We start from the raw sequence: 25,705 nt of genomic DNA, 5'->3' as shown, positions 1-25,705 counted from the left end.
AATTTACAGCCTTTTGAAGAGATGTCAAGGTGGGTGTGAAACAATGACATTTGGTTTAATCATCTCTTTGATTCAATTTGGTTCCATTTTATCTGGCTGCAGATGCACAGGCAGGGTACACGACAAAAGAGATTTGGAACCATAATCACTTTTTTTCTTTTAATAAGCAGAGTCACAAAATTATCACATTTGGGAAAAAAAAAGGGGGGGTGGGAGGGACGCTTTACATACCTCAGATTTGGCAACACAATGGTAAGAAAAAATAGTAGAAAAAATGGTAAGTGAACATTAACTTGAAAGATGACCTGTGAATCAGACTGCATTAAAGCCATAAACTGAAGAGATTACCAGGTAGGAAATACAGCTGGGAGCAGTTTGCTTCTGGCTGGGTCCACACTGCAAACACTGGACACTGTGACCTTTTGTTATGGGTCTGCCTGACAATTTACAACACTAAAATCAAAATGAAGTGCAAAAAGAGACAGTAGACCAACTTTTAAACTGGATGGGCTAAAAAAGACGCTTGAACTGCATTGGCACAAAATTCTCTGTATTTGAATAGAAGGAGGTGTCAAGTACAGGAGCCAGTGTAATGCTTGCTGAGGGAGTGTTTGTACGCGTATGTCCATGTCTGGTTTTGAGGTATTATAATTTTGAGGAAACGGGTAATGTTTTAGTAGGCTTTGGTACTTCTGGCACCTAATTCAACCTGAAATTGCCTTTTAGACACACTTTGTGCCTGAGAGTTGAAATTTCCAATATATCTCATTTTGTTTATGTAAATTAAGAACATTACTTTTAAGACACATACATAGATGTTTACAAGAGTGCCAAGGTTTTTCCCTCATAAACTAGCCAAAAATATCTTATATAAATTCTGTGCTGTAGATTGGCTATTACAACTGCAAGATCAAAATTATTCTTGGAGATGTTAGCTAGCACAGCAGCCAGAGACCTTTTTCTGTCCTGTTTTTTTCTTACCAATTATAATACTTACTAGAGGAAGTCAACATGTTCCTACTACTGCAGAAATTGAATTCCTGAAAAAAATCATATTTTTGGTACGTTTAGGGACCTGAGATTAGAAGCATGAGCTCTTTTAGTTTTTTTCAAGATTTTTTTTTTTTTTTAAATTTAAATAAAACTCTTCAAACTCCTACAATACCATGTAATTGTAAAATAGAGTCTGATTCTGCAGAACATTTTGGAGGGAATTCATCTCATCTGAGTTTAGCTGCCCAGTGAGTCATCTCCAGTGAACAGAAATATAGGTGGGTGGTTCATTTGATAAGGTGTCTAGGATAAACAAGCTCTGGGGTGCATCTAGTCTGCAGAGGTTTTTCTCCAGGGAAAGCCAGAGGATGGAGGGGGAAATTCACAAATTTTATTGAGGATAAGGCTGTGGCCAGCACACAGCCCCTGAGACTGTGAAGAACATGTGACTCCTGTAATTTAGGTACAGCTGCTCTGTCTTTGTTATCTGTAGATGGAATATAAATACAGTCTGTTGAAAGACTAAATATCTGACTGCTGAAGCTGGCTGCGATGACCATGTTTTGGTGCAGGATGTAAATGATGATTCCTTCCAGTTCCTTCCCTGCTCTTGTGATTCTTTATCTTGCAGTTTATTGTATGCTTTTAGTCCAACACAAAGAAACTCCGTGTGAAGTTGCATAGGGTCTTCTCAATGAATGACCATGTTTGATTAGCCTCATGCTATATGATGGGAGCATGTATATGTTAATGTCCTCCCATTCTATGTGCTGTATGTCCTGTATTTATGTGTGTGGGTGTGTAGGAGCAAGGAAATGGACCCTTGGCAAACAGAGGACAGAGGTATTGGACAATGATTGGATTTGGCTCCAAACATACATTCAGGGAAAGAATGGGAAAGCCAAAAATATCCTCTTTGAGGGAGCCAAATATGTACAGCTTTGACAGCACGCTTAGGGTAGTCTAAGTAATAGAAACTGAATGGTGAAGAGCTTTGGGTAAGCCTGTAGGGAAATACAAGTTCTGTGGCAGGAATCTAGCCTTTTAGTGTTTCCTCCTCCCATTAATAGCACTTTCCTTCATAGCTGACGCATTGTAATTTGACAGCCCCATTGCATCTGGAGATTAGGCTGGCAGTTGGATTGTGGAGTAGATTGCCAGAGCTCTGGTAATAAAATCGTATTAACCTCCTACCTGTGTGTTGTGCCTGGATTTACTACTACAAGACAATATACCTATTGGACTATTAAGGCCTTCTTTGGTCCTACGTTCATGACAGCACAGACAAAACAAGATTTACCTGTCCGTCAGCCTACTCCATCCTCATTGTTTCTCCTGATGAAAGCAAAAACACTACAGCTTTTTCTTTGCAAAAGAGAGGGTCTCAGCATGCCTTTAGCTGTAGCTCTGAGAGCTCCTTCAAACTGCAGTGAGGCCTTTCACAACATACGTTTGGAAAAAAAATTAAATAATCCCAAGAGATGTTTTTTTCTTTCTCCTTCAAGTAGGCACAGGACTAAGCTTGCTTTGTGTCAATGACATTGGAAAGCGGTTTGTACTTCATAAAACTGATAGTTAATGCAGACGCTGGTAGTAGGAGACTGCTTTTGCAAACACAACTTTTAAACAATGCATCATGCTGAACACAGGCTTTAGTAATAGAGTACTTGGATGGCCAGCTGTCTGTCAAATCTCTCTCTCTGCATGCTGTAATAAACTTATTCTCTTTAGTGACAGGCCAGGGAAGTCAGGGTTGTGCTCTGCATCTGTACCTGGCCTGAGTTGCACTGGGACAATTTCTTCAAGTAAGGACTTTTCTAAGTCTTAAGCTGTGTTAGAAGGAGAGAAGGATTCTTAAAATCCTTATGAAATTGAAAAAGATGCCATACCTTTTTCTTGAGGGATTAGAGCTGTAGCTTTACACAGTCTTCTTGCAATTTTATTTTTAGCTTCAGTCATGGCCCACTGGTCTGATTTCACTTGAATGTCCCAGTCAGTAAACAGGATGCTTGCAAAATTTGGCATCAGAGTGCAAGCTGGAGATTTTTTCCAGGAGTTCTTACTTTCAACATCTTTCCTGGACCACAGTCACATGGATTCTCCCTGTTATTCAGCTCTGGGTAATGTCTGCTTTTATTTCAGAATGCAGAATTTTTTCATGCAGATTTACCAGCTGTCCGAAGTGGCTGCTTTACATAGTGCACAAATAAAACCTACTTTTCTTTTCAGCTTTCTTACAGGCTACTTTAGAAGCCATTAGCAGGTATTTTTAAATGCACACCTGTAGTTATCAAAATGCACCCATAATTGTCAACCAAACTCATCAATGAGTATGGAGAGATAGAAGGGGACTAAGGAAATCCAGCACAAACCCACCAAGATACAGGAACGGTTCCAGGCTCCCAGTTGCTCTCTCTTCTTACAGTGGCAAGTGGGGAGCAGAAGGAGGTAGTAACCCCAGTCTGATATTTCTCAAACAGATGCTCTGCTCTTGGGCTAATACAAAAAGTGCTCTTATTGCCGCCTGGGAGTTCGTTACACCAGTGCACTTGCCAATAAGCTGTCACTGACTCTGTTTTGCACTACTGAAATTGCACAAAGCAGATTTAAGAGCTTGGCCAGCCAAAATCTTCCACCTGTAATGCTGGGGGCCAGCACCCGGTGAATTCATCATGAGCAGGATGCTGCTCTAACAACCTCTGCTTGGTAAAGGTACAGCATAGGAAGAGGTTGCAGCACATATGCTGCCTGAGCATCATGCTCAGCCCTGTCTGGGAGAGGCTGTCTGCATCTGGCAAGGTGCCCCATTGGGGTATTTTATGTTCAGTGTTGTAATGATACATGGTCATTGCATCGATCATATATTTTATATCAATGACCTTAATAAACAACTGCTGTACATATTGTGTCTCCCATAAATACATTTCTCTAATTTTAGTGGAGACCTTCACACTTAAATGGTATAACATTTTTTACAGTTAATCAGAGAGCATAAACAACCAATGTAGTAGTGTGTACGTGTAATGAATACACAGTTCAGTCTCATGTGTGAAAATATCACCCCCCCAATTTAGTAATTCAAAACTCTCCAGATATAATAATCAAAATGCCAGCTCTGTTCCTACCTGCCACATCCTCAAGTGCTTCCCTTGCTACATTTCCTCAGTATGTTGCATACACATGACAGAAAATTGATCTAGGCAACCATTTATTGATTTACCTTCTGGTATGAAAAATTGTGTATTAACCTGAACTGAACTGGTTTATCGTTCCTTTCCTACTTTCTCTGACATTCCAGAGAGAGGAAAGCCCTCTTTTGGGAAAAGAGATGCCTAAATGACCATGATATGTCATTTATTTGTCATTCTTTATCCTGATTTTTTATTGTGTTTGCATAAGACTGCTGACCAGTGTCAAGCCTGATTATGGAGTGGTGGGAATTTTAAAACTGATAAGTCTCAATTAGAGTCTGAATGATGGAAAGGCTCCAGAGTGACTGAAGTCCAGACACAGGAGCATCCACATGGAATAATATCGTCTATTCTCCAAAACAGGACAAAGCTCCTATTGAAACACACAGTTTATTACACATCAGGAGCTACAGCCACAAGACATGATTTCATAAGGAATTAGGCTTTTTTAGTTTTAGCGTTCATAATAACTAACATTAAAGACAATTGTTAATAATTAAATGTGATTACTAAATAATGAATAATCTCATGAAATGGTGTTTCCTGGAAAATGTAGATTCTGTGGCTTGAAGGAACTGAATTCAAAGCCACACATCTGGATAAAAAGGGGGAAAAGCTGAATTAAATCCGGTTTTGACCATTTTTTGAGATGACCTTTTAATTGAAAATAATGTGAGCAATTAACCATAGGAGCACAGAAAATTTAATTGATATGAAATCCACATAACATCAAGGTTTTGGTACATTTTTGGCTGCTTTTTATGCAGTCAGTATCCTAACTACAATCAACCTCTATTAAAGCTGTCTATGACAGACATTAATAGTTCTGAGATTAGTTCAGACCTTGGTCATTTTTAGATGACTCAAAGCAGCCATGGAGGTGTGTTGAGAGGTATGAGGAAGATTCTTACTTGACACAGGACACCCCTCGGGTGGTGCAGGTGAAGTCACCAACTTTAGGCCACCTTGTAACCTCAATGGAGAGACAGGTTGCAAGAAGAGGAGCACATTATTTTGCTGCTTTGGACAGTGTGACCTGAAAGAGCTTTCAGGTTTTTTTTTAAATGTATATCTAGTGCCCTTTCAGTAGGCCTTGGGCTTGGTGCAAAGTAAAAATACATGAGTCATCTTTGCCCTTTTTTCTCCTTAGCTGTGTGGAGCATAGGCAATTGCATCATGCTCAAACCTACCACCTTACCCTTCAGTACTGTGCTGGTTGATGTCCAAGACAGAACTTCTCTCTGTGGTTTCCCCTGAAGAATAATGAGTTTCACAGATATGAAACCAGAATGAATGAGTCTTTCTGCTTTATATCTATGGGTGCTTAAAATAGATCAGTTTCTAAAAGGTAGAGGAAAACAAAATCTTGATTCTCACCTGACGCAAATTGATGCAACCCTATGGAAATAAATGGAGCTCTGCCAAGCTCTACAAAAGGACAACATTGTCTAAGCTCTATGCATATTCCAATCTGCTTGGAAATCTACAAAGAAAAAGAACACTTAAGTGTCCTTTAAAATAATAATAATATTTAAAAATATTAATGGAACCTCATGAAACCCAAGGACTTGTAAATCTAGGTTAATTTATAGCCACAAAATCTTAATTTTCTTAAAGTATTCAGAGTTTCTTACTATGACTATTATTCTCTACATAGCACATAATATAATTATGTATATTACAGTAATTATTATTAGCTATTATGCTGTACACAGTATTATAATAATTTCCAAAAAGAAAAGACTTTCAAGCAATGGATCTGGAAACAGAAGCCCTGAACTGGCATAACCAGCCCAAGGACACAGCCAGACCATCGACAGAACTGGGAGTAAGAATGTGTCCCCTGGCTGTTGGGCCAGTGATACTTCATACAGAAGTGTTACTGTAATAATAATAAATAGAAATGGGATATACGCCTTTGGCTCTGGGAGAGGATTATTTTCCTTGGAAAGGTGAACATCACCTTTAGTACAGTAACTTTTTCAGGAGGCAAATGTATCTAATTTAGTTAAGTGACTGTCAAGTGCATTTTAAGTTTAACAAAGCTCACATCATATTTTATTTCCCTTTTACATTCTGTATAGTAATTGTGTAAAGTGCGTGATTTACTGTGGCAGCATTATTCAAACTTAATTACAGTGTTAAGAAGCAACCATAACTTGAAAGAAAATGGCTACACTGCTGTGGGGATCCACATGGCAGCTCTATTTAAAAAAAAAAAAAAAAATCTTTTGTAAAGAAAATAAATTGTGTAGAAAACTTTTTGGCTCCTGAAATCACATTTAAGATAAACTTTCAGTAGGCTTCTTAAAGGATTGAAACAGCTACTTTGCCCAGGGATTTTAGATCTTTCTTACTTTATATCCATCTTGTGATTCATCCCTATATATACACCAGATGTTGTCTGGTCCTTAGGGGTATATTCTCTTATATGTAGGGCTGAATCCTAAGAAGGAAATAAAAGGATTTAAAATATTACTATGTTGCAATAGCAAGATGTCTCTGGTGGATTAATATGTCTGCTACCTAGCATACATAGTAGAGACCATTCATTCAAAGTACTTTTATAGCAATGAGGGAGTTTTTAGCTACTTTTTTTTTTATTTAATCTTAATAAATGAATTAACTGCATATTTATGGCATTGTAAGACTCCTTCTTAGACCTCTAAAGTATTCACTACCTAGTAAATGATACATCTTGGGCTCCTATTTGTGTTTTGCAGGGTAGACATTAACGAGAAGACCAAGACATGGTTCTTACTTCAGACCCAGAACTGAATTTTCAGTCTTTAACATCTTTGGTACTTAAAAGCATCAGAAAAATGGTGGGTTTGTTTTTTTTTTGTTTTTGTTTTTTTTTTTTCTTTTTTGTAGAAATTAGAGATTCCTTGTAATTTCAAAAGACCAATGTATTTTTCAGGTATACTGAGCAATGCAATGAGATGCTTTAGGCTGAGATAAAGTGTAGGCTGCAGAGCCATCTACAGTTTACAGGCATGGATCTACAAAAGTCAGGACCTTTGTTGTGCCTTTCAGATTGCCATCTGCAGGTGTCATATGTATTAAATCTTTAATGACACGAAGGTGTAGATGACTTCATTAATGAGACCTGTGTTGATAATTAGTGGCAATGAGATCTTGGTAGCAGGATATAGTTACTAATGCTTCCTCTTCATTTCATTTTGTTGGGATCTAAGGTGATGGAAAAGTGTTCTGAAGTGAATATCCTTTTTTGCCCCTTATGATATTAGATAAGGGCAGGAAATGTGTTCAGCTGAACTCAATCTCTGAACAGTGTGCTTTAAATTGGATTGCCGCATTTAAGAAAATGGAAAGTGCTACATTTTAAATTAATGTATATAATATTAAGGCTTAAGTAGATTCATATGATTTCTCATTCCTGAATCAGGTTTCACTTCTGAGCTGTCCCTGTTGCATCTGATAAGAGCTAGCTTTCTGCTTTGGGCTCTGCTTGTAAGTTATAGTTGCTCTCATCTTCTTTGGAGAATGATGACAATGAGGAAATTGATCAAACCCTAGTTTAGGTCAGAGTGATATATCTGCAAAAGGCCATAAAATTCACTTCTTGAGCTGGGCTGTGTTCATCTTCCATATTTTTCTACCTGCCTCTTTCTGTGAACAGACAAAAAAAAATCTATACTAGTGCATATACAGTGCATTACATGCACTTTCTTGATATAATTAGTTGAGTCTCTTTTGGCTTGAGAGAAATTTTTCTCTTGAACAAAATTGATTTTTTAAGTTATCTGATTTGTATTTAATAGTGTATTCAAATCTCTTCCTTCAGAATTCATAGACCATCTTGCCTGACCTACATCAACAATGAATTTCTCAGAATACATTAATCAAGTACAGTTTATTTGAATTTTGTGCATTTTTCTTCTTAATTTCAAAAACGAATAATATTTGGTCTACTTTTCCATTCAGCTGAAAGTCAAGTTCTCAGTTTCGCTGTTAGCTTAAAAGCTGAAAATGCAGCATAATAACATTATATAGGGAACAGTTCAATATGCATACACCAGTGTATATATTTTATGTGTGTGTGCGTCATCACACCTTTAGTCTAATTATGGTAGTAAGACAAACATTAAAGTGAAACCCATAGGTGTTTTCTTGCAGAACTGAAGGTCATTTGTATATTTGGCAAAGACATTTATATTCCAAAATTTACGAGGGAGACTCCACTGCCAGCATTCAGCAACCACGAGCTCCTGCTAACACTTCAGAATATTTCATTAAAAAGAAAGGTTAATGCTTTTTTTACCTTCAAAATAACGCTTTTTTTCCCCCAGTCAGTGCTCATGTAAAATGCATAGGACTCAGATTCTCAGCTGCTGCTGCCTGGAAAAGTGCTACTGGGTTCAGAGAATCTGGGTGTGTACGCATTGTTTGAAAATCAGCCTCCACCTTGGAGACAGTGATGGCAAATGCCACATGAGCAACGTGAAAGGTCTTCCATTCCAGACCTGTTTTTGATGACTCTTTCTTATGGTGTTCCAAAATTTGGTTAGGGTTCCAGTCACTTACCTTTAGCTGTCCAAAACCTAGGAAGAAAGTCTAAAAGTTGGTTCTCTAGCTTACTGGTGGAGTCACTGAGGAGAGGCAGGGACTTTCACTGAGTGAAGGATAAGCAGACGTTCGACAGGAGTGACTCGAACTGCCTTCTGACATTGACATTCCCACTCCTTTGACTATTGAAGAACCAGAGAAGTAGTTTGAACAGGATCTCAAAATCTTTAGGCAATTTTAGTGAGGGAATCCCAGTCTCTGTATCACCCTCACTTATCTTCTAGAATTTACAGATAAAATATTTGCATGTAAAAAGCATTTTCATATAAAGAGGAGTCGGTTAGCATTAAAAAAATCCATTTGTTGTACTCACAGAATAAAGCTCTCTAGCCAAGTATTTTTTTCTGTATATGCTCAAGACTCTTTTTCTGATCCCTGCAGGTTATTTGGCTCAGGAATGCACTGGTTTTAGTTGGGATAGAGTTGAATTTCTTCATACTAACTTTTAAAGTGCTATGATGTTTTTGATTTGTGATAGAAACAGCGTTGATAGAGTGGGGATGTTTTAGTTGTTGCTGAGCAGCGCTTACACAGAGTCAAAGACTTTTCTACTCCTCACCCCACTCCACCAGTGAGCAGGCCTATCAGGTCAAACTACAACAAGCAACAAACTCATCTCCTTCTTCTTTGTATTCCTCCAATGGATCTTACTAAAGCATTTCAAAAATAAGTGTCTGAAAGTATGAGAAACCATTAGTCCCTATGAACACATTCATATACACCTCCACAGAAGTATTCTGAATTTCAGGAGCACTGAGTAATTGATATTGTCATGAACAAGATGTAGTGTGGCTGGCCAAACTGTATTCTTTTCATTGTGGGACATACCAGACGGTGTCCACTGGAGGATGAGATGGGGAAAAAACAAGAAAGACAGAATGAAGGATAGCTCATTATATATAGAATGAACCGTTTGCTTATAACTAAGTGACCTGGACCCCAGGTGACTCTATAACAATGATAAGGGAGAGAAATCTTCAGTTAATGTTAGGGAAACCAGTTAGAACCAACTAAGGGGCTGTCAAACAGACAAGGCTGGCCAACTCCTAAGTTCAGCCAAAGGCTGAAGTGGTGAAAAGGAAGATGCTGAAGAAACTACCACCAGGGGTCCCAAAGACCATTACCGCATTATTGTACACATGCAGGAAGAATTTTCTAGAGATATGATGTAATGTATAAGAAACTTCATGAATATGTGTGTAATGTAATGAATATGTATATTTAATGATTATATAATCACAGCTGGTTTGGTGCTCGGGCAAGCCATGCTTGGAGGAGCTATCCCCCGTGTCTCCCGGCACCACAATAAGGAATACTTGCTTGTCAACTTAAACTTTGTTGGTGAGTTTTTAGAGCTTTTCTACGAATCAAGGAGGTATAGACCTCTGTGAAAGTAGCACTTCAGAGTCAATCCCAAGAGAAGCTGAAGACTGCTTTCCATTAGCTACTGGCACATTCTTTGGAAACAGGAAAGTAAATTCTTAAATGGCTTGGAGGTGCAGAGAGGGAACATTGTTTAAGCTTCTCCAAAGACAGAGACTGCAATGCCTCCTCTTTTCATCCCTGAAGTGCAGAGAAGACACCAATTTCCCTTCATCCACATTGTGCTACTGTAAAAGGGGACACAGAAAATGCCCTAGATCATCTGCAGGGAAAAGCTAAAGGCAAATGAAACTGACAACCTTATTCACTTAATATGCAAAGTAATTCAGCGGGTGTTGAATTCATTTGAATAGATATGACGCAGTGTAGACACCTGCTGCAATTGCACCTTGCATCCTTGTTACATGAGTGATTTCTCCTGGCGAGAGCCAAGAACATGCTTCAAACCCCTCTGCTTTGAAGTACAGTGATACACAGCTCCCATATGCAAGTATTGCTTGTTGAAGAAATATCTTAACATATTTAAATGCTTTGATGAGTAAGAGAAAACCTTAGAATGTTGTCATCTGCAGGGCTGACATTTACACTCAAGGTTTCCATTCCTTGTCATGGGGTGCATGTGTAGGATTCAGGACTAACTCTGTTTACATCTGACTTCTTTGTGTCAGACTAAGTAATGAAGTTGGTTTCTCTTTCTTCTTGGTGATTGTACCTGTTTACTATTAGGTGGCATTGGAGAGGGCAGATACTTTTAGATGCCATTTGTATTGCTTTGTCATTCATTCTTTTTGAGGTGGAGTTATGGCACTTTACAGAGGTTCAGAAGAGAGAACCTGGCCACTTTAGAGCATCCATCATCTATTAGATGAGACAATGCAGTCAGTTAGTGGAGAAGAGCATTATGTGGCACATACTTCCCCTTCATGAATCTTTGAGAAAAGACAAGTGAGCTGCAAAGCAGGATGTGCCAAATATAATTGGCTCACTTTTCTTGGAAATGATAATGACAAAACCACTTCAATTTTTAGAGTTGAAGTTAAGGAATTTGAAAAATTTGGTCATGACTGTAGGCCTTCTCTTTACAAGGAAAATTTTACCTACGTTGTAGCATCTATCAAGTTCTGCTGCCAGAATGAAGTCTATTTATATTTAGATTGTTGAAGAAACCTTTTTCAAAAGAATTTTGGATTAAGTTTTTCAAGAACTCAGTACTTACTCTTTGTCCAGAATTCTGATCTCTAAATAGAGAAACCCCAAAACCCACACTAAAACAGCACACTACTAGCGTTGTCTGAGCTGGTTACAGTGAAGACAGTTGTCTCTTCTCATTGACTGTATAAGAAGGCTGGAATATTAGCTAAATAAGTTGCCTAAATTCAGATATTTAAATTATGATTCAGACGTTGAAATTTGGAAATTTTATTCCCATCTGAAAACCAAGTTCAAATGTTCACACAGTAAACCACGGAAATCTCTTTTATGAAATTCTTCTGCAGTATGAGAATATTGGAGTGGTGCAGATATATTTAATTCCTTTTGTTGCTGTTAAATTAGTTTAGCATTAGAAAAATATTTTTCTTACTAGAACTCATGGAAGAAGCTGTGGGTTTATATCTATTTCAGACATACACTGCATAGAAATATTCCACAATTATCAAATCATTACTAAGCTATCATTTCTCCTATGGTTCACCTGGAAGATATTTCAAGAAATTATGGAGGTGGGGAGAAACACTTATCCATGCAGTTTGTGGCTGTCATATTTATGTGAGAAAGATGCCTTTTATAGTCCCTGATACAGACAGGTAATAACAGGGAAATTTAGGGAGGGATTCAGTTTCAGTTCTTGATCCTTACACAGGGAATTTTTCTGACAAAATAGGAGTGTCAGCTGACAGAGGATTGGGAGGATGAGAAACAAAATAGTAAAGGGCAGTTGAGGATAATGAGAAAACCACTTCTTTCCAGCTGACTTCTGCTCTATCTATCTTCCTTTCTTTCTCAGGTTGGGATGAGATAATGAGAAACCCATCCTTTGAAATCTGAACCCTCTGCTGCATTAAAAGGAAGTGTCATGAGAGGAAATATGACTAACAAAACTACTGAAAGGTGTGGTTTTTTTTGAGTCACTTGGTTCTTGGCACTCTGAAATACATATTTTTTTCTTAAGGGATGGTGTCTCGTAGGATTACTGTGTTCAGCAAAGTGTAACTGAGCCAACCAGTGGGTCTGCAGAAAGACAAAATGGTTTTGTCTTTCATCCAACTTTGCACACCCAGCCTCATCATAACTGAAGTGAGCAGTAGCATAGTCTGAAGGATGAAGCATGCAGCAGCGCTACTGGGATCTAATTGGAGCTGGGGACAGACTGCATCTGGGCAAATGTCACCCCTTTTTCTCTTACATTTTTTGTTCATGGATTTTTCACTGTTTTGATTATTCATAATTTATAATATGGGTGAATCAAAGGTCTTGATCAGAACTGGAGTCCCACTGTGCCTAGTGCTAATTAGATGTGCGTGCATGTGTGCTTGTGTGTATGTGTATGTAGGCACACGCACATACAGAAGCACCCCTGAGTGGAGGAGCCTGGGTGTAAGACACATAGGAATCACTGAACAGTAGGGAAGCAGGGAAATGATGTGGGAATTAATCATCAGGCACTCATTAACACACTTACTTAGCTGTATCATGTTTTGTTGTTTGTATTGGTGTATCGACAACCAGATGGTGATGTTTAAACATTTGTTTGGTATTTAAAAATGTTCCACAATGTTTTGCACAGACAACTGTTGATGCCACTCGTTCTGGGTAAATTCTGTAAACAGGGAGTGAGTGACTTAAACAGAGAAGACAAACTTTCAGTACCTAATCGAGTGAAATGGGTTTTGATGTGGATGTAAAGACCTGCTTCAGTTCCTGGGTTGCCCAGAATTTGCTCTACAGGGATCAGACTCCCACGTGGACCTCTCTGCTGCTACCAAGAGCTGATGTTTTGAAGAGCTGTATTTAGATTAGATATCTAATGTAGGTTGGAGCTTATCCTAGGAGACTTACAAAGATTTCCAGTTGCAAAGATATTCCATATGGAATATCAAGGATTTAAGCACACTCCATTCAAAAGAATCTAAGTTCCTAGCTAGTGCTCTAAGGACTAGAACTGGCTACTTTGTGCATGCAATGGATATGGTCATGTTATCTATTGCACAGACTAAGTCAGACTTCTTTCCTGTGCTGGATTGTGTCTTCTTGGTACCATTTATACTTTGAGGGGCACTTCTAATTCCTGCTTGCCTCAGGGAAGAAGCAGCTGAGAATGTAACCAGTCCTACAGGTTTGAAGTGTCAGCAGAGTGTCTGTGAACTTGAAACTTGGAGTCTTAAAAATGGGGCTTAAAAAATGAATCAACATGTTAAGTGTATTATAAAAGAGTAAAACCTGCTGCAGAAACAAATGCACAGCATCATATATATGCAGAGAAGTACTTAAGAGAAAACAATGTGTTATTGAGACAATATGGCTGGAATAACAACATTCTTCCACCCCCCTTTAGAGTATTAAAGCCCATTTCTGTTTCCCAGGACAGAAGACTACTGGGTCAGCCTGGGATGTGTCAGAGAATTGTTTTGCAGCATCATATTAAGCCATGTATCATTGTTATTCACTAAAACGTCACATGAAGAGTTGAATCTGTGTTAGTTTGTCTTAGATTAAGGACAGTTTCAACTTTGGAGATTTATAGGGCTTTCTGTATATTTATTGCAATTTTTTTCTGCAGTGCTATTGCACTGACATTGTATCACATGGGCACAGTAATCTTTCATCTGCCTGAACAGTTGCAAAGCTGAATATTGAGTTTCCTTCTACTTTTCAACTCTGTTCAGTGCATATGAATAATACTAGCTGCTCCCTCTCCACATACTTCAAGTAATTTTCAAATACTCCACTTTAACTGCAGTATGGCATATGTGCTCATCACTTGATAATTGTGAGATCATGCTCGAACTGTGGTCAGAAGTCAGGCTACTTAAAACAGTGCTTCTGCAGTGAACTTGTGCTGTGGCTGCCTGCTGATGTTCTATATTACTGGGTTTTTGAATACATGGTGGCTACATAAGTCTCTGGTGGCACTATATCCTTATGGGAGGTGAAAGCTTGGAGGCTGTGATCATGACAAAGAGTAGGAACCATGATGTGGGCCAGTGCCATGTTGTGACAGATACTGTGCATGTGGAATAAAGCTATGGCTGCTACTCTGAACCAGGACTAAAACAAATGAATAAATTAATTTGTGTTTTTCAAAAGGGCTGAAAACATTAGGAACAAATGCTGGAAACTGGATCTGGGTTAGTATTTGGAAATTGCCTATATGTTGAAGGATGGTTTAAGCACTTCTATTTTTGCTTTGAAAAGGAGCAGGAGCACTGTCTCAGTCCATTCTCAGCTGACAGGATCACAACTGCTAGGGAGGGCAGTGAATACTAAGCCTTAGTAGCTTATTAAATTGCTCCAGTTATGTCACTGAATATGGCAGAAAGCTGAACTAAAGTCATTTAGATGCCTTTGAAGACTTGTTTTTTTGTTGCTTTAGGTTTTAGCGTACCTTTCTTGGGGTGATTTAGCCTTCAGAGAGGAGAGAGGTATTTCAGATAGATACTGATTTACAGCTTGCCATAGATAGGCTGTTATCTCCTCATGTCATGATACGGTGTTGGGTACAAATTAGGAAGTTTGCCAGTAGTCTGCTACCAACTGTGGATTTCAGCAGCATTAGATCCCAACTAACAATCTTTGCACCTAAGTAAGCTTTGCAGAGTTTACAAAAATGGTGCTGTCAGCAGAACGTGCAGGTAGGACTCTGTCTTTGTGTGTGCTGGGCACTACTTGGCTTTCCTTCCAAAAAATTCAGGCATGAAAAGTGTGTTGAGATTACAGAAACAACTGGGTATCGCAGGTGAGCAGCAAACAGAGCTGCTCTGCTCTCTTTGAGTGAACATCAGAACTAGTGGATCAGCAATGAGTATGAACAGGGACAAGCATGTTCTCCATTCCACTGAGAGACATGAATTTCTTTAATTGAACCCAGTGATTTTTTACAGGCTAATGGCTTTGAAGTCTTATAGTTTTCTTTGAAAATAGTAAATCTGGTGGTAATACAGCTGGTGGGTTTTAATCCTAGTTATATCATAGATGTATTCTCTAATCTTATGTCATGGGTAATATCTTTCAGGTGGCTGGACTTCATGATATAATAAACACTTTTTATAGCTATCCTTGTCTAAATGTTTTCTCTGTAGTGACAGGTGTTAGAAAGCAAGAAACGCACTTTTTTTGTGAGCACTCAATCAAAATGGGAAGAAGAATATCTTTCCAATGAATCAATTTCTTTTGCGTTTGTATTAGGTTCAATCTGTTGACTCTACTTGTTCTCAGCTATAAAGGTAAGGTACTTGAATGGCTCTGTGAAATCTATTTTTAATCATGTGAGCATAAACCACCTGATTTAGGCTCTTGCTGACAGTAGCTTAACCTAAAAGGATCTCTGATAAAGTCATTAAAACCTATGATGATTCAGGTTAAAACCAAAATTAATATGAAACTAGGCTAAAGACAAAATAGAACAGACGTATGTAATTCCAGACATAATTGTTCCACTGACTTTCCTAAATCATGAAATATCTTACTGTCTGAAGTTTTTCTGCAGAAAGGTATCAACATCATATATTATCTGCAACACATTTATTTTTAGGCTATAGCCTTTTTCATTTCTTTGACATAGTGGAAAATCTGGAAGTCTGTATCAATCTGTCTTAAAATCAGGGCACTGAGACCAGTTCTAAACTCTTTTTCCTTTCTTGGGCCAAATAATCCTCCTTCTCTAAGTACAAATTTGCTTATCTGGTTTTACACCCATTCATCCATCCATGTACTAATAAAATCCCCATCAGTGCAGAATTTTAGTGCTCTCTGAACATTTCTACTCTACTAGTCTTTAAATGACAAGAACTTTAGTAACCCAATTTACTGTAATTTCAGTGCTGTAACTGAACTAGATTCAGCTCCACGTTTTCTGCAGAAACCCGATCACATCTGGATAAGGCAATTTAACAGGTACTTTCTCCCCACTTTGCCTCCTGTACTTATCCGATACTGTTGAAACAGCTTTGTTCTCTGTCTCAGTACTTCATGACTTTGTGGCTGTAATGGCAAATCACACTGTATTTCACATTTTTTGGTGTAGCTTGCTGAAAGTTTGCATTCTTCAGAGCTCCCTGTTTTGATTTTTCAAAACGTGACTGAAGGGGAAAATGATAAGCCAAGAGACTCTTTAAACTGTCCCACTGGTGAATTTCTTCTCATCTGCTTGAAATACATACTAGTGATGAATGCCACTTTGCCTAGAACTACTGTACCTAGGCTTTTATTTTTTTGCTAATGTATTATCTGTAGTAAGATAACATTGAAATAAAGATGGAGCAATAGCCGTAGAGATAACATTAATTATTAGTTATTTTTATTCTTATGTAAAGCCACAGAAAGGAAATGCGGTTCTTTCTCACCATATAAATTTTTTTGCTTTCTTTGATTTTTGCTTTCCTTGTAAGAAGTTGCAGACTCTGGCCAACATTTTTGGAGTTGTATGGACATCTAATCGTGCATCTAAGGCTGGTGAGTGCTTTTTCCAGCAATCTTCCCCCGTCTTTTTGAAAATACCAGTGGATTCTTATCTGTAGTTTTAATAGACATTATAGTTTAATAGACATTTAATAGACATTTATACCTACCTCTCCAAACAAAGCCCCAGGCGCCTAATTCAGTACTCACTGAAGAATTAGGTGCAAAGACTGATGAAATGGGATTCACCTGCCTGAACAGAGGAGGACCAAGGATATCTCACCTGGCCTCTAGCTGTCTCTCTGCCAGGTTATTCTGTTCACCTTGAAAGGCTCTTCCTTTGGCCCTGTAACTTTCCTCTTGCTTTTCCAGAATCCCTCAGACACCCTTAGAGCATCTGGGATTAGATACCTGAGTTACTTATAGAGTTTGCTCTCAATAGCCCTGTGGCAATTTCTCAAAGCCACAATCATATTCTAGAGAGTTTGAGAAATTTTTAATGTCAGCTTTCATAGAAGAAGAGATCAAGTTAGGTTGAAAAGCATGACTCTTGATCCTTCAGAATGACAACTCAGGTTAAGTGTGTGGGTATACCTGTGGCTGAACATTTTATGGAAGGAGTTGCTGACATCCCATAAATATGAGATAATGTAAAGGAGACATAAATTCTTCCCTTTGGAATGAAGAAAATAACAGTCTATGAGTATGTAGATGAAAGGGAAATGTTGGCTCTGGTATGCCATCCTCTGTGTCTGAGTAGAAAGTGAAAACAGCCATATGACTCATAATTTCAAGGCATTCGTCTGCTACAAACTAAATCTCCACTCAAACATCACAGTACAGAAGAGCCTTTTAAAAGGAAGGGAAATCCTCCCCTGGCATGAATGGACTCTGCAATTAAGGCCCTGTATGTTACTTGATACACAGGGCATAAAGGTCTTTTTGAAAGCTGTCTACAGTCTGAGGAACCATTTAGGGTTGGAGGGGGGCCTGGAGGCTTTTCTAGACACCAAATCTCTCATAACTTTTCTTCCTGTTCTATGAGAGAAGGTAAACCAATGCTAACACATTACCCTGGTGTGAGAAAGGAAATTCTGGGCGTCTGCCCATTCTCTTGGACAATCCTGTTTTGGATTGCCTGAAACACACACTTGTGAGGGTGAAGCATGCACTGCTATCCGGTGCTGAGGGGGTGTTTTGTTTCACGTGCACAGTGACACTGGTTTGGATGCTGATGATGCTCAAGAACTGTAATCAAGTTCTTCAAATGCAACTGTTCCAGGAAAGCAACTGTTTAGAAATGTCATAGTCCTTAAAGTTTATCCTGCCTGCCTTCCTTTTGCTAGGTACCAGTTCTGCATATTCTGCTTGAGTTTTCACAACAAGGTGATTTCTTTGCTTTTTGAGCATCATCAAAAGCAATAACAGGTCTGGAGGACACATTATGTGATAATAACACAATGTACTTAGCACTGCCTTAAACACTATGCAGACATTTATACCTGTGTGAAAAGTGGCTGCAAACTGCCTGCAAAACTCTCCTCTGACCTATGCATGTCAGTGGGGAATTCTACCTTAGAAGCTTTTTATACATAGTTTTCATGCACTGGAGGGAAAGTGCAAGGTAGCTGGGCATCTGACACTTCCTCCAGAGTGTTAGTTTTGCATTTAATCATGCAACTCTCTTCTGTTAAAAGGAGGAGGAACTCTGAATGAATGTACTGATGAAGCACAGATACTAACAGATTCATTCACATTCTTTTTCCTGTGCTGGCAGTGCAAAGCTAAGAATGAAAAAGCAAGAACTTATTTTTGCCAACAAATAAATGTATAATCCCTGAATGCACTAGGAAAGTTATCCTTTGAGAAAGAAAGCAGCATGCTTGCAGACTCCACTTTTCTGCTTCAGTTTGCTCTTCCTAGCAGGTCACACCCAATTATCAGGTGATTTGTTAAACCTGTCACTGCATACAAATCAGCTGAAATCCTTCTTGAGGATGGGGATTTTTGAAATACTTGATTGGTATGCCAAAAACCAAATGTCCTGGGTTCAGCAGTAGCAGTCATTTTTCTCCTTCTTGGTAGCTGGTGTAGTGCTGTGTTTTGACTTTTGGCCTGGGAACAGAGCTGATAACAAGGATGTTTTGGTTTGGCCAAGGACTTTGTGAGCCTCATGCTCTGCCAGGGAGGAGGGGAAGCCGGGAGGAAGCAGAGACAGGACACCTGACCCAAACTGACCAAAGAGGTATTCCATACCACAGCACGTCATGCCCAGGATGTAACTGGGAGTTAGCCGGAAGGGCTGGGAGACTGCAGGGTTGGAGGAGGTATCGATCAGAGCTTGGTTGGGCTGGGTGGGGCGAGTTATCGGTTGGCTGGTGGTGAGATGATGTATTCTTTTCCCTTGTTATTTCCTTTATCATTATTATTATTGGTGGTAGCAGTAGTGATTTGTGTTATACCTTAGTTACTAAACTGCTCTTATCTCAACCTGTGGGAGTTGCATTCTTTTCGATTCTCCTCTCTGTCCCTTCGGCAGTAGGGGGAGGGCAAGAAGGGGGGGGAAGTGACTGAACAAGCTGTCTGGCTAGGGTTTAAACCAGGACAGTTCTTTTTGGCACCCAACATGGGGCACGAGGGGTTGACATAATGACAGATCTGACTGGATTAATAGTCACTCGTCACAATGCTGATTTATTGGCTCTCAGAGTTGTTCTTGTTGATCTCACAGCTTCAGACCATTGTAACTTACTTAGAGCCGGTATTTGCTGTGTTAGTGTTTATCAAGTGTGGGGCTTGGGCTAAGGTTCTTGTCTCACTGTGCTTTATGTCAATGGCTTGTGATACGGGTGGGCTCCAGCAGCAGGGCGGGACGGACGTGGCCGTGGACTTGTACCTGGCCGTCCGGCTGCTCTTCACCATCCTGGCCCTCGTCCTCGCCTCCGTCTTGGTGAGGCCGCGGGGAGCCGAGGGGGAGCGGCCCCGGGAGCCAGCGGCAGCCGAAGCGGCCCGGGAGAGCGGCCCCGGGGACCAAGCCGCGGCGGGAGCGGGGCCGGAGGCTGCGAGGGGACGGCTGCCGGTGGAGGAGGTCGGGGCGGTCGAGGAGAGGAAGGAGGCGGCTGCAGAGCAGAGGGAGAAGGCGGCGGAGGAGCCGAGCCCCGCGGAAGAGCCGAGCCCAGCCCCGCGGCCGAGAGCATCCCCCGGAAGCCGCCCGCCGAGCCCCAGGAGGATGCAGGAGACCACGCAGCATTTCCCAGCAAGGCAGAGGAGGAAGAGCTGGACTCAGGAAAAGAGAAGCTGGCGGTGGGAGAGCCGGCAAGCACAGCAGCTACACCAGCCCCAGTGACAAGTACAGCAGCATCAACTGAGAGTTCTGAAGGTTTTGAATGGCCTTTGGGTATCCTTGGGACCTGCCTGCTGATTGTGATGGGGATCAGCATGTTGGCACACATACAGGCTGTGTTCTACCCACCACCATTTTGTCTGATCTCAAAAGTTAAGCAGAGTCGGTTTTGGGTCTTGTCTGGGGTTAGATGACGATATAGGGGGACCAGGAGATTTTCCCCAAGGCTGGACAGTCATGAGTGGCAGGGTGTGTGGAACAGTATGGGCAAGTATCTAGTCCACTGGGCCCCTCCAGTGCTTTGGAAGCATCGGAGATGGAAGGCAGCTGTATGGAGTCCCCAGCAACAAGCTGCAGAAACTGCTTAAGGGGACAGTGAATTATTTTAAGCCTGGTGGGCCCATGACACTGCAGGCCATCAGAGCAGAGACACAACACAGAGATGGACTCATGATCGAGGGGTGGACTTATCACACTGCACACAGCCTCTCCTGCTCTGGACGGCTGTTACAAGAGATGGAGCCTGACATCATGAACCAGATGGACGCAGCAGCTTTATAGCTACTGGACCATGCACTTAGATAAGAGTGATGGTATATTGAAAATGTGGGATCCGAGCATGACGTGAATGGTATGGAATAAGGGGTGGATAATGTCCTGGGTTCAGCAGTAGCAGTCATGTTTCTCGGTAGCTGGTGCAGTGCTGTGTTTTGACTTTCGGCCTGGGAACAAGGATGTTTTGGTTTGGCCAAGGACTTTGTGAGCCTCATGCTCTGCCAGGGAGGAGGAGAAGCTGGGAGGAAGCAGAGACAGGACACCTGACCCAAACTGACCAAAGATGTATTCCATACCACAGCACGTCATGCCCAGGATGTAACTGGGGTTAGCCGGAAGGGCTGGGAGATTGCAGGGTTGGAGGAGGTATCGGTCAGAGCTCGGTCGGGCTGGGGGGGGGGGGAGTTATCAGTCGGCTGGTGGTGAGATGATGTATTCTCTTCCCTTGTTATTTCCTTTATCATTATTATTCTTGGTGGTAGCAGTAGTGATTTGTGTTATACCTTAGTTACTAAACTGTTCTTATCTCAACCTGTGGGAGTTGCATTCTTTTCGATTCTCCTCTCTGTCCCTCTGGGAGTAGGGGGAGGGCAAGAAGGGGGAAAAGTGACTGAACAAGCTGTCTGGCTAGGATTTAAACCACGACACCAAAATACAGGGAAGTTAAACTGTGGGAGAAGAAAGCCTTGAGCCTCCATTCCTTTGCTTTCCTGAATAATTTTCTAGTTCATTTTTAGTAACATAACTCTGTTATTGATTGAAGATGACTGTAATATACAGCCCTATAGGGGCTTACAGGACAAAATGTAGATCACTCAACATTTCTTCTGTTAATTCTTGCAGCTGGAATATGGAATTTGTAATGTTATACACAGAAAAAGATTCATCTGTGTACACTGCATTATGTTTTTCAGCATCAGTAACCTCATACAGATAGGTAATCATTTACATATATACTACTTTTCAGCCAGGCTTAAAACAACTCTCTAAATGTAAGTTAAGCTTCACTACTTCAGGGAAAGCTGGCTACCCTGATTCCATGTGTGGGATAACTGAGGAACACAGAAGATGTGAAGCTCACTGAGTTCACAAAGAGAGTCTTGTGGAAATGGGAATGGAATGCATATGGTTGGGCTCCCTGTTCTCTTTGTTAAACATAAAACATTGCTTCTGCTAGGAGGCATGGATGTTAATAGTTACACTGAGGATGGTATTGAAGTGAATATGAATCATAGTTATATTGAGACGAAGGTGTATATAGCTAAAATATTGATCAAGAGTTGTTTTATTTCTCAATAGAGAAAAAAAGACCCCAACAAACTCGACAATGGATTATAGACTTGTGGCTTCTCTGTGTATTTCTGTGACATAGAATCATAGAATAGAATAGTTAGGGTTGGAAAGGACTTTAAAATCAACAAGTGCCAACCCCCCTGCCATGGGCAGGGACACCTCACACCATGTCACCCAAGGCTCTGTCCAACCTGGCCTTGAACACTGCCAGGGATGGAGCATTCACAGCTTTCCTGGGCGACCCATTCCAGTGCCTCACCACCCTTACAGTAAAGAACTTCTTCCTTATATCCAATCTAAACTTCCCCTGTTGAAGTTTGAACACATTATCCGTTGTCCTATCACTACAGTCCCTAATGAAGAGTCCCTCCCCAGCATCCTTATAGGCCCCCTTCAGATACTGGAAGGCTGCTATGAGGTCTCCACGCAGCCTTCTCTTCTCCAGGCTGAACAGCCCCAACTTTCTCAGCCTATCTTCATATGGGAGGTGCTCTAGTTCCCTGATCATCCTTGTGGACCTCCTCTGGACTTGTTCCAACAGTTCCATGTCCTTTTTGTGTTGAGGACACCAGAACTGCACCAAATACTCCAGGTGAGGTCCCAAGAGAGCAGAGTAGAGGGGCAGGATCACCTCCTTCGACCTGCTGGTCACGCTCCTTTTGATGCCGCCCAGGATACAGTTGGCTTTCTGCACTGTGAGCACACACTGAAGCTGTCTCATGTTCATTTTCTCATTGGCCAACACCCCCAAGTCTTTCTCCACAGGGCTGCTCTCAATCTCTTCTCTCCCCAACCTGTAGCTGTGCCTGGTATTGCTCCGACCCAGGTGTAGGACCTTGGACTTGGCATGGATAAACTTCATAAGGCTGGCATCAGCCCACCTCACAAGCGTGTTGAGGTCCCTCTGGATGGCATTCCTTCCCTCCAGGGTATCAACTGAACCACACATCTTGGTGTCATCGGCAAGCTTGAAGAGGGCCCACTCAATCCCACTGTCCATGTCAGCGACAAAGATGTTGAACAAGACCGGTTCCAGCATTGATCTCTGAGGGACACCACTCGTTACTGGTCTCCAGCTGGACATTGAGTCATTGACCACAACTCTTTGCATGCAGCCATCCAGCCAGTTCTTTATCCACCGGGTCGTCCATCTATCAAATTGACATCTCTTCCATTTAGAGACAATGCCATGTGGGACAGTGTTGAATGCTTAACTTAACATGACTTTTGTGGTCATTGTCTTTAGGGTGCTTCTAAGTGCTTTTGACAGCACAGGTTAAGCTCCTTTCTGATCTATGTTGACATGACAAATCTGGGGAGGATTTCCTGTTGGTGTAAGTCTGAATAACTCCAGGCAGAATAGTTTGAATAGAGGGATGTCAGCGTACACAGTATTTGTAGTATATTTTCAGCACATTTTCTCATCCCACATTTTGTTTCCAGGTGCCAGCAATCGATGTTAGATTTCTAACTGTTCTTTTAGAAAGCAGTTTCATTGCTATATTTTCTTTGAGACTATTTTTAAAGAAGGTTGGCAACCTGATTGAAAATTCATTAAAATAGGAGAAAAGAAAAAAGGAATGTATTCTTTTAACAAGTTAGAGGGTTGAGTCTCCAGAATAATACACAACTTATTGGTTTCTCTGATATAATACGTTGGACCACCTGCTGCCTGAGGGCATCTGTTAAGCTATATAGTTGAACTAACTTCGATCATGCAAAAGAGAGATTGGACTGTGCACTTTCCTCCAGTGACTGGAAAATGGTTACCAAGTGGGGGAGAACTGGCATATGTGATCTGTTTCTACTGTGCTGCTTCACTAGGTACTGATAATTCAGCAATCTGACAGGCTATAGCTTGGGAGAACAACACAGTCATCTTAGATTATCTCTTTTTATCTTAAAATGCAACAAGAGGAAAAACAAGAAATTGTGACTGAAGTGAAAATAAAATAAAATAAATAAAAGCATAAATGATATCACTCTCCTAAAATGAAAGACTCTCATCTTTTCATTGTGCTTAATTTGTGAAGCATGAGATGAGAAACCTGGAGCTGCCAAGTTAGTTCAGTAAAGAAGTGGAAAAATTAATTGAGAATTTCAGAAACTTTTTCTCTTGTAATACAAAATGACATTTTAAAAAACAACAACAACCAAAGCATTATTTTATGTGATGTGCAGCCATTGCTGGGACTGGAACTGGAATTTGAGTGCTTTTGATTCATTGTTCTCCAGGTACCAGGGAGCCCTATAGGAACACTGTAGGGGACAGTGTGAAAGCTAAAGTAGTATTATCTTAGCTGACAAACTGAACTTTGAAAAGACAAACTATTTATAGAACAAGGGTCATTTGTTTGTACTGAGTGATTATGGCAGAGGCAGGAGACAGCTGATGGTAGTAGGAAATAACGAATTCCTTTAACAACTGGTTGCTGTGTATTTGGCATGCATATATATATATATACACGTAACTGCACGCTGTATTGCAAAATGTATGTATGTATCTGTGTGTCTGTGCTTATTACTGTCATCTTGTGAAATCCTTTCATGAAATAATTAAAGGTTTCAGGCATTTTTGCCAACTGACTGGTATTACAGGTGTTCTGGGTTATATGCCTGTTCCACTTGATTTTATAAACTGACAGAAGGTTGAATCCTGGAATTATCCATGTGCTTTCACAGTTTGATTATGTGGGAAATAACGTCTCTGGCCACTCCTACTATTCAGGGAATTAATAAACAACAGCAGCGATACAAAGCAAAAGAGCAGTCATGTATTTTTCCTTTGGAAAATTTCCTAGCATTGTCCTTTGGAACACGTCCTTTCCTAGGAAATGTCCATTCCTAGGAGGTGTCCTTTGGAAATTTCCTTGTACTAGGACAACATGCCCTTTTGTTGGCTCTCCTTCTGAGAACTTTCTTACACTCAAAATTTCTCCAAGTAGGTTGTCTTCTTTTAATATCTGTATTCTTCATAGGCTATTTCTTTCAATTTGTTCATTGGAGTGTGAAGGAGAAACTGTTCTTTAGGTGGGAGTCTCTTCTGTTTGGCTTTCACGCAACACCAAAATCGTGCTTATTTCCAGAGATATAAGGTGGTTATTCAGGAGTGAGTTTAGTTGAGTTTCAGATAATCAGACACATTAGGATTCAAAAAAATCCAGGAAGGACTGGCACGTGACTCCAGACTCCTTCTTCTCTGGTATTGGCTGTGGTGGAAAAGGGTGCTAGAAATTGCTTCAATGTGGGAGAGGGTAAGATTGACCCAGAGAAAACCAACTCACTTTGTCCCTTCCAGGCACATGGGAGGGTCTCAGGGCACATCTGAAGCTGCTTCTATGATTTCATCTCTTGCCCATAACCATAAAAAAAACCAAACAAGCAAAGAGAAAGAATCATAAAGACAGAAAGCCTCAGCTATCTCCACTGCTGTTGATGGACCTGTGTTTGAATCTGCACCTGTTTTCCTTCCCTCCTGTCCCAGATAGATCTTTCCTCACTTGGCAGGAAATGGGTACTTTGACATAACAGTGGCACTCTGAACAGCTTTTGCAGCTGGTATTGCTCTCCTGGACCATAGTCTCCACCTGATGATGCTCATTGACGGAGGCCAGCATATCATCAGTTGCTCTTGTGGTTATTCATTCACGTGATGTAGGGTTTTGTTTATCACTTCATTGGAGAAGCTTGTGTTGTCTCATTTGATATAAAAAGCCAAGCAAATCAAAAGAGTAAATGCTGA

Source organism: Pezoporus occidentalis, unplaced genomic scaffold, assembly GCF_034315485.1.
Source record: "Pezoporus occidentalis ecotype Australia unplaced genomic scaffold, CSIRO_AGI_Poc_V1 ctg57, whole genome shotgun sequence".
Taxonomy (NCBI): Eukaryota; Metazoa; Chordata; class Aves; order Psittaciformes; family Psittacidae; genus Pezoporus; species Pezoporus occidentalis.
This window is presented reverse-complemented; position numbering follows the sequence as displayed.